This window comes from Notamacropus eugenii, chromosome 5, assembly GCF_028372415.1.
Source record: "Notamacropus eugenii isolate mMacEug1 chromosome 5, mMacEug1.pri_v2, whole genome shotgun sequence".
NCBI lineage: Eukaryota > Metazoa > Chordata > Mammalia > Diprotodontia > Macropodidae > Notamacropus > Notamacropus eugenii.
The window spans coordinates 165550625-165561201 of NC_092876.1; positions in this window are offsets into that span (position 1 = coordinate 165550625).

Here is a 10577-nt window from a genome sequence, read left to right on the forward strand (position 1 = left end):
AACATTTTTTTTATGTGTCAGTCATTGTACCAAGCAGCAGAGATACAAATACAAGCAAGCCAGAAGGTCCCTGACCTCAAGGAACTAAATTCTATTGAGAAGACAATAGATACGGGGAACTGGTGGCCAGGGAGGATCATTTTGGAGAGGGAAGTTAGAGAGAATGGTGGTTTGGGTAACAGGGAAGCTAACTCAGATGTCCTTTCCAGGAATGATAGAGTTGATATGATTACCATTCTGAGAGTCACAGTTGAAAATGCTTAGGGAAGAAGGGATAGTATGAGGGATAGAGATGGCATGAAGAGTATTGAGGTAGTTAGGAAATAGGGGCTTGAGACTAGGCAAGCTAAAGTGATAACATTCACTACACACAACATCTATGGGGCAAGCAGAAAAGAGTCCATTTCAAAGAAATCAGGTATCTAATAAGGTCTGAGGACCTTTGAAAGGAATTAAGACATAATGTGTCACATCTTCATCTTTTCATTTTGTAGCATGCCAGCTGACGTTTTTCTTCTGAATGGGCTTCCATAATAGAAAGCTCCTGAAAGTGCCAATGTTTCCTCCCATGAAAAATACTGTTGACTGAACAGCAGTGGAATGGGTTAGATTCTCCTAGTACCTAAACTAGTCCTTGGCTGTGAGTTGGGCACCACTGAAGGGTTTATTAATTCTAACAGCATATTCAATTCAGTTCAACAATCATGTAGCAGACACTATATGTGATAAAGTTACTTTACTATTACTAGGTGCCTTGAACTCTTTAAACACAATCATCCATGAAACTGAGCAAGGCAAATAGTGAAGAAGTAGGGTGCAGAAACAGCAATAAGATGTGTTATACAAATACTTTAAATAAGTATTTTAATCAATCAACGATCAACAAGAATTTATGAAGTACCTACTATGTTCCAGGCACTATGCTAGCCACTGGAGGTGCAAGTACAAAGAATGAAACAATCCCAATTTGTAATGAACTGGCATTCTAGTGGAAGAGATAACAAGTGCAAAAAATGTGTACAGCATAAATATTAAGGCAATATATGTAGTGATAGAAGAGTGAACAAGGGTCCCACTTGTGGTGAGGATTCTGTCCTCGTGTGTGGCTTGAAGGCTCTACCTTATTCCCCTCCCCCACTTTCTCCAAGGAAGGCTTTCATTCCTTCCAGGGTGGGAAGCAGAGGGATGGGGCTGATTGCCATCACTGTGCTCTCCTCAGAGAGAGGAAGTACCTGGTTAGAATTCTGTCTGCTCACTATCTGCTCACTGTTTGGTCAGGGGTTATGATCAGGTTCAAGCAACTTTGATCACTGTTATTTTGAGAAGGAAGGGGGATCCCAAGCTCTATATCCATGGCTTGATCCCTTTCCCACAAAATATCACTTCCACAATGATCACAAGTAGAGGATAGCAAAGATGCTTATTTATCCAAATCAGTAACAAAAGGAAATCAGAAAAGGTATGCATAAGAGGATGTATGCCAGACATCTCAGAATGAAAGAGTTTTCCCATTGGGGGTGAGATAACTCAGCTCAACCAACTAGATCTCATCCAAGGTGGAACTCCCTAACGTGTCTAGGGTAGCAAGCTGGGGATGATAGAGACCACACACACACACACACACACACACACACACACACACACACACACACACACTCACACATGCATACATGTACACACATATATGTAGTATGTGTTTATGTCTGTGGTTAGTTAAATACAAGGTAGTTTGGGAAGGAGGGCATGAGCAGTTGGGAGCTTCAGGACAGGGTTTGTGTGGAACAGTTGCTTGTCCTTCAGTTTCAAAGAGAACCATTTACCTTGTAGGGTACTTCTTGACTTGTATGTGAATTGGTTTTAAGAGAGGCAGAGTTGCAAAAAGTCATTGGCCTTACTCTCCCTTTGGGAGTCAACAAAGTCCAAAAGGACAAAAGTCAAAATGACGAGTAATGACCCAGCATGCAATGGATGACCTTGGCATCTTTGATGCCTGACCCAGCTCTAAGCACTCCATAGCCCCTTCTTCAGCCACCTCCATGGCTGTTGAAAGAAATTGTTCTTTTCCACCCATTCTGCCAGAGAAAATATTCACATACTTGGGGTAGAAATCACCCTAACTCATCAATGGAAGATTATCTGCTACCCACAACCTAGTATTAGCCTGTCTGCCAAGATAGTTTACACAGGTGTGACCACTCAGCATTTCACAGCTTCTTACAGGTAAGAGTTGGATTAATTAGGTGGACACTAAAGGTGGATGAACATCTCTGAAAGGGGCTCTACAAACCCCCACATGAGAGGTGCTAGTCCTCCTGAACACCTCATGCACCCTATGTGGAACAGTAGTATCAAACTCAAACAGAAACATCCTTTTGAACTGCATATTGACTTAGAAGCCACAAATGAACATTATGTGTATTGTATTATAATGTATTCTATTAAACATTTTCTGAATACATTTTAATCTGGTTCTAGTCACACTGGGGAGCTTTGCAGGCTGATTGGGGCCTGGACCTTGAATGTGACATTTTTGATGTAGAAGATGGTGCTTGAGAAGCATCATAAAGGGAAAGAGGGAATCTGTGAGAGAGATGTAAGGAGGAAATATATTCTGTGTATAGCAGTCAGCCAGTGCAAAGGCACAGAGTTGAGGGATAGAATTTTGTGAACAAGAAACAGAAAAAAGATCAGGTTGACTAGATTCCAGTAGACACTCAACAAGCAAATTTATTAAGCACCTACCATGTACAGGCACCATGCTCAATGTAAAGAAAGAGTGAAACAGCCCCTGCCTTAAAGATGCTTACATTCTAATTGAGAAGGCAATGTATACATGTATAGTAGAAATAAACAATATCTAAGTATGTGGTTATTTTATCAACTGAAGGATGAGTAATCAAGTCATGGGAGTTATGTAACAGGAAAAAAAATGCTGATTTATTTTTAAGCTAATTAGGGAAAGTTCCCTACAGGAAACTTTCAGGAGCTGCTGGAATCATGTCAAGAATAGAACATGAAGTAGAACTAGGTTAGGCATTTTAACTGTTCTTGGCCCTTTGATGTTTAATATTTTATGAATGATACAGACAAAGGCATGGTTGCATGTTCATCAAATTTCCAGATGACACACTTGTGGGAGGGAGAGCTAATACACAATGGCGGAGTCAGGATCAAAAAGATCTTACAGGACTCAAAAATTGAGACATTAGAAGACCCTCATCCCCATAAACACATCCATTCATGGAAGTGTAAGGTCCACAGGTATATTACACATTGCACACATTTTTAGATTTTTCAATGTAGTGATTGGTTGTGTTGATTCTTTCCTTTCCTTTCTTTTTCTTTTTTGGTCTTTTAAATATATCATTTATTATGTGGGATAGCTTTCTGAGAGGAGAAGTTAAACTGGGGGAAATATGATGATATAAAAAAATCAAAAGAAGATATCAATTAAAACTATTTTTAAAAAAGAACAATGGGGGGTGGAGCCAAGATGGAGGAGTAGAAAGACGCACATACACATAGCTCCGAACCCACAACCCATGGAACAACTACAAGGAGGTAACTCACGGCGAGTTCTGCACCCAGAGGCTGTGGGGCATTGGAGCGAGGGAGATTTCTGTTCCAGAGAGACCTGCAAACCTCTCGCAAAAGGTCCTTCATGCTGCGGACTGGGTGCTGGGACTAGGAGCTGGGTGCAGCCCTGCCACGGCCGCGGCACCGGGAGGGGGAGGTCCAGGAGGGCTTCGGGGACGGGATCTCCAGCGGCCGTGCGGGTCCCTCCACCCACGGATGACGGGGGTCAGTGGGAGAGTCTCTTTGGAGGGGGGAGGGGAGAGTGGGGTGCTCCTGTGGCTCGGGCCCCCTCGGGAGGCAGGAGCTGGGGGGCAGCGGCAGACAGGGGCTCCCCAAGCGGGCGGGAGCCTGGATCCATTGTGGAAGGTCTGTGCATAAACTCCCTGAGGGAACTGAGCCTGAGAGGTGGCCCTGCCCCAACATGACCACCTGAACTTAATCTCACATTGAATAGCAGCCCTGCCCCCGCCCAAAGCCCTGAGGCTGGAAGCAGCATTTGAATCTCAGACCCCAAAAGCTGACTGGGAGGATCAGGAGGCGAGGTGGGTGTAAGGAAAATATTCAGACGTCAAGTCACTGGCTGGGAAAATGCCCAGAAAAGGGAAAAGAAATAAGACTATAGAAGGTCACTTTCTTGGTGAACAGGCATTTCCTCCCTTCCTTTCTGATGAGGAAGAACAATGCTTACCATCAGGCACAGAAATCAAGGCTTCTGTGTCCCAGTCCACCCAATGGGCTCAGGCCATGGAAGAGCTCAAAAAGAATTTTGAAAATCAAGTTAGAGAGGTGGAGGAAAAGCTGGGAAGAGAAATGAGAGACATGAAGTCAAAGCATGAACAGCAGATCAGCTCCCTGCTAAAGGAGACCCAAAAAAATGTTGAAGAAAATAACACCTTGAAAACTAGCCTAACTCAATTGGCAAAAACGGTTTAAAAAGCCAATGAGGAGAAGAATGCTTTCAAAAGCAGAACTAGCCAAATGGAAAAGGAGATTCAAAAGCTCACTGAAGAAAACAGTTCTTTCAAAATTAGTAGGGCACAGATGGAGGCTAAGGACTTTATGAGAAAGCAAGAAATCACAGAACAAAGCCAGAAGAATGGAAAAATGGAAGATAATGTGAAATATCTCATTGGAAAAACAACTGACCTGGAAAATAGATCCAGGAGAGACAATTTAAAAATTATGGGACTACCTGAAAGCCATGATCAAAAGAAGAGCCTAGACATCATCTTTCATGAAATTATGAAGGAAAACTGCCCTGAGATTCTAGAACCAGAGGGCAAAATAAATATTCAAGGAATCCACAGAACACCGCCTGAAAGAGATCCAAAAAGAGAAACTCCTAGGAACATTGTGGCCAAATTCCAGAGTTCCCAGGTCAAGGAGAAAATATTGCAAGCAGCTAGAAAGAAACAACTCAAGTATTGTGGAAATACAATCAGGATAACACAAGATCTAGCAGCCTCTACATTAAGGGATCGAAGGACATGGAATAGGATATTCCAGAAGTCAAAGGAACTAGGACTAAAACCAAGAATCACCTACCCAGCAAAACTGAGTATAATACTTCAGGGGAAAAATTGGTCTTTCAATGAAATAGAGGATTTTCAAGCATTCTTGATGAAAAGACCAGAGCTGATAAGAAAATTTGACTTTCAAACACAAGAATGAAGAGAACCATGAAAAGGTGAACAGCAAGGAGAAGTCATAAGGGACTTACTAGAGTTGAACTGTTTGCATTCCTACATGGAAAGACAATATTTGTAACTCTTGAAACTTTTCAGTATCTGGGTACTGGGTGGGATTACACACACACACATGCACACACACATAGAGACAGAGTGCACAGAGTGAATTGAAGAGGATAGGATCATATCTTAAAAAAATGAAATCAAGCAGTGAGAGAGAAATATATTGGGAGGAGAAAGGGAGAAATGGAATGGGGGCAAATTATCTCTCATAAAAGAGGCAAGCAAAATACTTATTAGTGGAGGAATAAAGAGGGGAGGTGAGAGAAAAACATGAAGTTTACTCTCATCACATTCCACTAAAGGAAAGAATAAAATGCACACTCATTTTGGTATGAAAACCTATCTTACAATACAGGAAAGTAGGGGATAAGGGGATAAGCAGGGTGGGGGGGATGATAGAAGGGAGGGCATGGGGAGGAGAGTGCAATTTGAGGTCGACACTCATGGGGAGGGATAGGATCAAAAGAGAATAGAAGTAATGGGGGACAGGATAGGATGGAGGGAAATATAGTTAGTCCTATACAACACAACTATTAAGGAAGTCATTTGCAAAACTACACAGATTTGGCCTATATTGAATTGCTTGCCTTCCAAAGGGAAGGGGTGGAGAGGGAGGGAGATAAAGAAATTGGAACTCAAAGTGTTAGGATCAACTGTCGAGTAATGTTCTTGCCACTCGGAAATAAGATATACAGGTAAAGGGGTATAGAAAGTTATCTGGCCCTACAGGACAAAAGAGAAGATGGAGACAAGGGCAGAGAGGGATGATAGAAGAGAGAGCAGATTGGTGATAGGGGCAATTAGAATGCTTGGTGTTTTGAGGTGGGGGGAGGGGACAAAAGGGGAGAAAATGTGGAACCCAAAATTTTGTGAAAATGAATGTTAAAAGTTAAATAAAAAAAAAATTAAAAAAAAAAAGAACAATGAGCTGAATCTTATGAGATGAAATTCAGTAGGAATAAATGCAAAATTTTAAACCTGGATTCAAAAAGTCAGTTTCAAAAATATTCAGTGAAGGAAGTATATTTCAAGAAAAGTTTGTCTGAAAAAGATCTTGGAATTTCAATGGACTTCAGGCTCAATATGAGTCAGTAGAGGATATGGCGAACAACAAAGTTAATGTTATCTTGGGCTTCATTAAGAGAGGCATCGCTTCCAAGAGTAAGATGATAGTTCCTCTCTATTCTGCTGTGGTCAGAATACATCTGGAGTATTATTTTCAATCCAAGGATTCATATTTTAAAGGAATTAATAAGCTGGTTAACATCCAGAAGGCAACTAGGATAGTGGACTGTGAGTCCATGTTGTATGAAGATGGTTTGAAGGAATTAGGGATTGTTTAGACTGAAAAAAGAAGACTCAAAGGGACAGAATAACTTAAAAACAGCATTAAAACTTTTGGGGGTTAAAGTTTAAAACTTAAGAGTTTAAAATTTTAGAAATTTTTAATTGCAATGAGATTTTTAGAACAACCTTTGTTAGTATATATGGGACATATATGCAGAATATCTAAAAATAAATACAAACTAGCTAAATACAACACAGTTAAGGAAGGAGGGTACTAGCAGTTAGGAAAATCAGGAAAGGTCGGTTTTGAAGGATCCTATGAGACTGAAGTACAGAAGGATTATGTCCTAACATGAGGACAACTAGTTCAAAGGAGAGGAACAGAGAAAAAGCCATTTTGGCTTGCTGGAGCCAAACTCTAGTTTGAGAAGGGAAGCAATCTATAATAATGCTGGAATGATAGATTGGGGCCAGGTGTAATGTTAATTAGAGTTAAAGATCTTCCCTACCCATTAATAGACCTCAGGTATCTTTTGTTAATTTCTAATGAGGCTCTGGGTCACAAGGGTAGTGATAACCTCTGACTCTGAAAAGTGTATATATACTCTGTGGTGAGGTTTTGCTTTGGAGGCTTACTCTTTGGAAAAAGGTTTGTGTGCCAGATGAGACTCTGGGTAGCCATTAAGGAGTGCCCCCTTTAAAAATCCAGATATTGGTGCTTCTCTCTATGGTAACTGTATATGAATGTACAGTTGAAACTGTCCATTGATCTGTGATATGTGTATGTATATGTGTATTACTTATGGTCAGATGGTTAGAAGCCCTGTCTGTTGGTCTTTATTTCTCTGCTTGTATTTTCTCTGTTAGTGAATGTGCTTAAAGAATATTTTTGATCTCTCAAAAGTTGCTTTCCTTTTAGAAAAGCAGATCTAAGAACCTGTGCAGCAGGACCTCCTGTGTTTGCCGAGATGCTTGCTGCTACACCAGTCTATAAAGGACTTTAAAAAACAAGATTTACATTTGATCGTAGAAGCAACAGGGAGTCACTGGAGTTTATTGACTAGAATGACACAGTCATATCTGTGCTCAAGGAAAATAACTGGCAGTTGAGTGGAGGACAGAGAGGAGTAGGGAGAAACCTTGAGCAAGGAGTCCAATTAGGAGGCTATGGCAATTGTTTAGACCTCATTGGAAATCATCAAGCAGTTGCATGACCACTTGTCAGGAATGTTATGATGGATTCCTTTTGGATATAAGTTGAACTAAATGACCTCTGAGATCTCTTCTACCACTAAAATTCTGTGACTCTGTGAACTATTCTGTTAGAAGTTTGGGAAGAGGGTTAAAAGTGACAAAAGCTTAAAACTAAAATAAATTTGTAGTAAATTTGTAGAATGACTCAATTGCTATTTGGTTTCCATTTTTCTATCAATGGGAATGACCTTTAATATAAAATGGTAGAACAAACATTGGTAAGAGAGAATTGAAGCCCATGTTAGGTAAGGAGATAGTAATTGTTTAAAACATGGTTCAGCTATCTAGGTCTAAATCAAGTATGTTTCAGAGTACTGAGAAAATTCATAGATGATACTTTGGTCCCTGCTGAAGCCACTTTGAGCAGTCTGCTAATCATCCTGCACTCTCTCACACAGATCAGCAACAGAGGAATCAGTAATTATCCCTTTAAAAATAACATTCACTTAAAAATTCAAAGACAGACCTTCATGGAGTGACCAAAGTGACCCAACATGGTTCATTATTGGTGCTGGGGATGGGGAAGGCTATTATAATGATTAGAATGCCACTGATTGAACTATCATATAATTCAGCTATTAAGATGGTCATATAACTAGACCAACTGTTTTGTAGCCATTATTTTGGCTATCTTAATGACCGAAACAGATGGACCATGTGGCAAGATGATTATTTTTTAAGTGATAGAATTGCAACCCATTGACCCATTGATCATATAGGTTCATTGTAAATTTAATTAGATGAAAATATTATTCATTTACTTATTCATTCATTCACTCAATAATCTTCCAGTGATGCGATATGACTACAAATCATGAAGTATCACAGTCTCCAAAGAATCAAAATTGTAGATCACCAAAAGGCAATGGGGAGACATATGGTAGGAATAAATAGCTTTAAGTCTACTACCAACAATGACTTGCATGCAAAAAGAAGGTGGGTTGATCTTGTAACAAGAATGAGAAATGACAGATGGACAGCCAATGTGCTTTACTGGCAGCCAACCAATTTTAAGAGACCTAAAGAAAGGCAACCAGTATATTCATGAGCCTCTTATTGAAGATTAATGTGAGGAAATGGATGAAAGTGACCCAGCACAAGAGGGTATGGATAGTTTCCTATCCATAAAGAAAAAAGCTGTACCTCACAAGCTTCCACCAATAGGTTGGCTCTCAATAGTGAGCCAGCTGACATTCAGGAAAAAGCAAAGTCATTTTCCTGAAATGGCACAGTAAGAAAAAAAAAGCATCTCTTATATAAACCTGGTACGCATACACTTAGCAATATATTAAGTATCATCTGGGAAAGTGAATATGCCAGGAGTTTACAAGTAGAGAGGGATATGCATAAAAAACACAGGTGGCCATGGAATATGCATATAAGAAATGGCCACTTACACATCTAAAACTACAGTGCTCCTCATGTCCCTCTGCAATGTAGGTGCTTAATGAAATGTCAAACAAATTGAATTCCTTATCTCCCTTATTAGGCTATGAACTCCTGAAGAGCAGGGATTGCATTTTAATCATCTTTGCATCCATCAGTGCCTAGTAGACATAGTAGATGTTCAAGAAATGCTTATTCAATTGTATGTAATTGAATTGGAATCCAAGAGGTAGATAAAAGGTAGTGGTAGAGACCAGTTGGTAGCAATGCTGTCTGTCATTACTCTTAGAGTGGGAGCAAGTCAACAAGACGTGCATTCAACAGTCCCCTTGGCCGTAAAGACAAGGTTACCCTCATAAGTATTTATTTCCCCTTTGCTTAATTTCATTTGACTCCGGAACATATGCCTTTGGGTATATACACATACACATACACATACAAGCACACATACACAAATAGTTTAGGTTTTAAAAAAAAGTGCGATTGCAAACAGTTCTGTAATATGAATAAGAAGTATCCACCAACTCTATCATTTTCTTTGATACAGATACCTACTGAAAACTCCAATTTACTTCCATTAAGAAAATTAGCTAGAAAGTTTCTTATATATAAACACCTATGCATATAATCAACTATTCTGTGGTTCACCTGAAAGTATCCCAGGGAGCACATTCTTCTATGATGTAAGTAAGGTCCTTGAGGGCAGGAGCTGTTACCATTTTGGTTTTGTCTCTGGTGCCTAGTACTGTGCATTTTACAATAATGTTGCATAATAAATGTTTGTCAGATTGAATTGAATTATAAAGGGGGGCAGGGAGAAAAAAAATGTGTTTTAAAAGAACAAAGTAGAAACATTGCAATGAACCTGATATTTATCTGAAGTTACATTTCACCCAAGCAATCTTTGCTCAGAGTATTTAGCAAACTACTACTCTGGACTATGGAGCTAGCAGCCCCTCAGATACAAGTTTCCAGTGTCCCAGAAGGGTGTCATTATAATAATTATTCCAGAGAGTTTTCGCATCAGCAGAGAATAAACTTATGAAATCTATGACATTGTTAAATTTCCATCTGCTCCAGGAGCTGTTGACGATACACATGAGGTTATTCAGGCACTGTTTCAAAATGATGTGAGTTGGAGGACCCATAAATCATGCTGCTGCCTCACGACACAAGGTATATGTGGTGCCAGGTGCAGTATAACAGATGTAGCCTCCAATTTACTAGGATCATGTCACAATTCATTCACATTATGGCAGTCTGGAGTTAGAAATCTGCTGGAAATGCGACAAACATATGCCGGGTGGCTGCTGGGTAAGCATG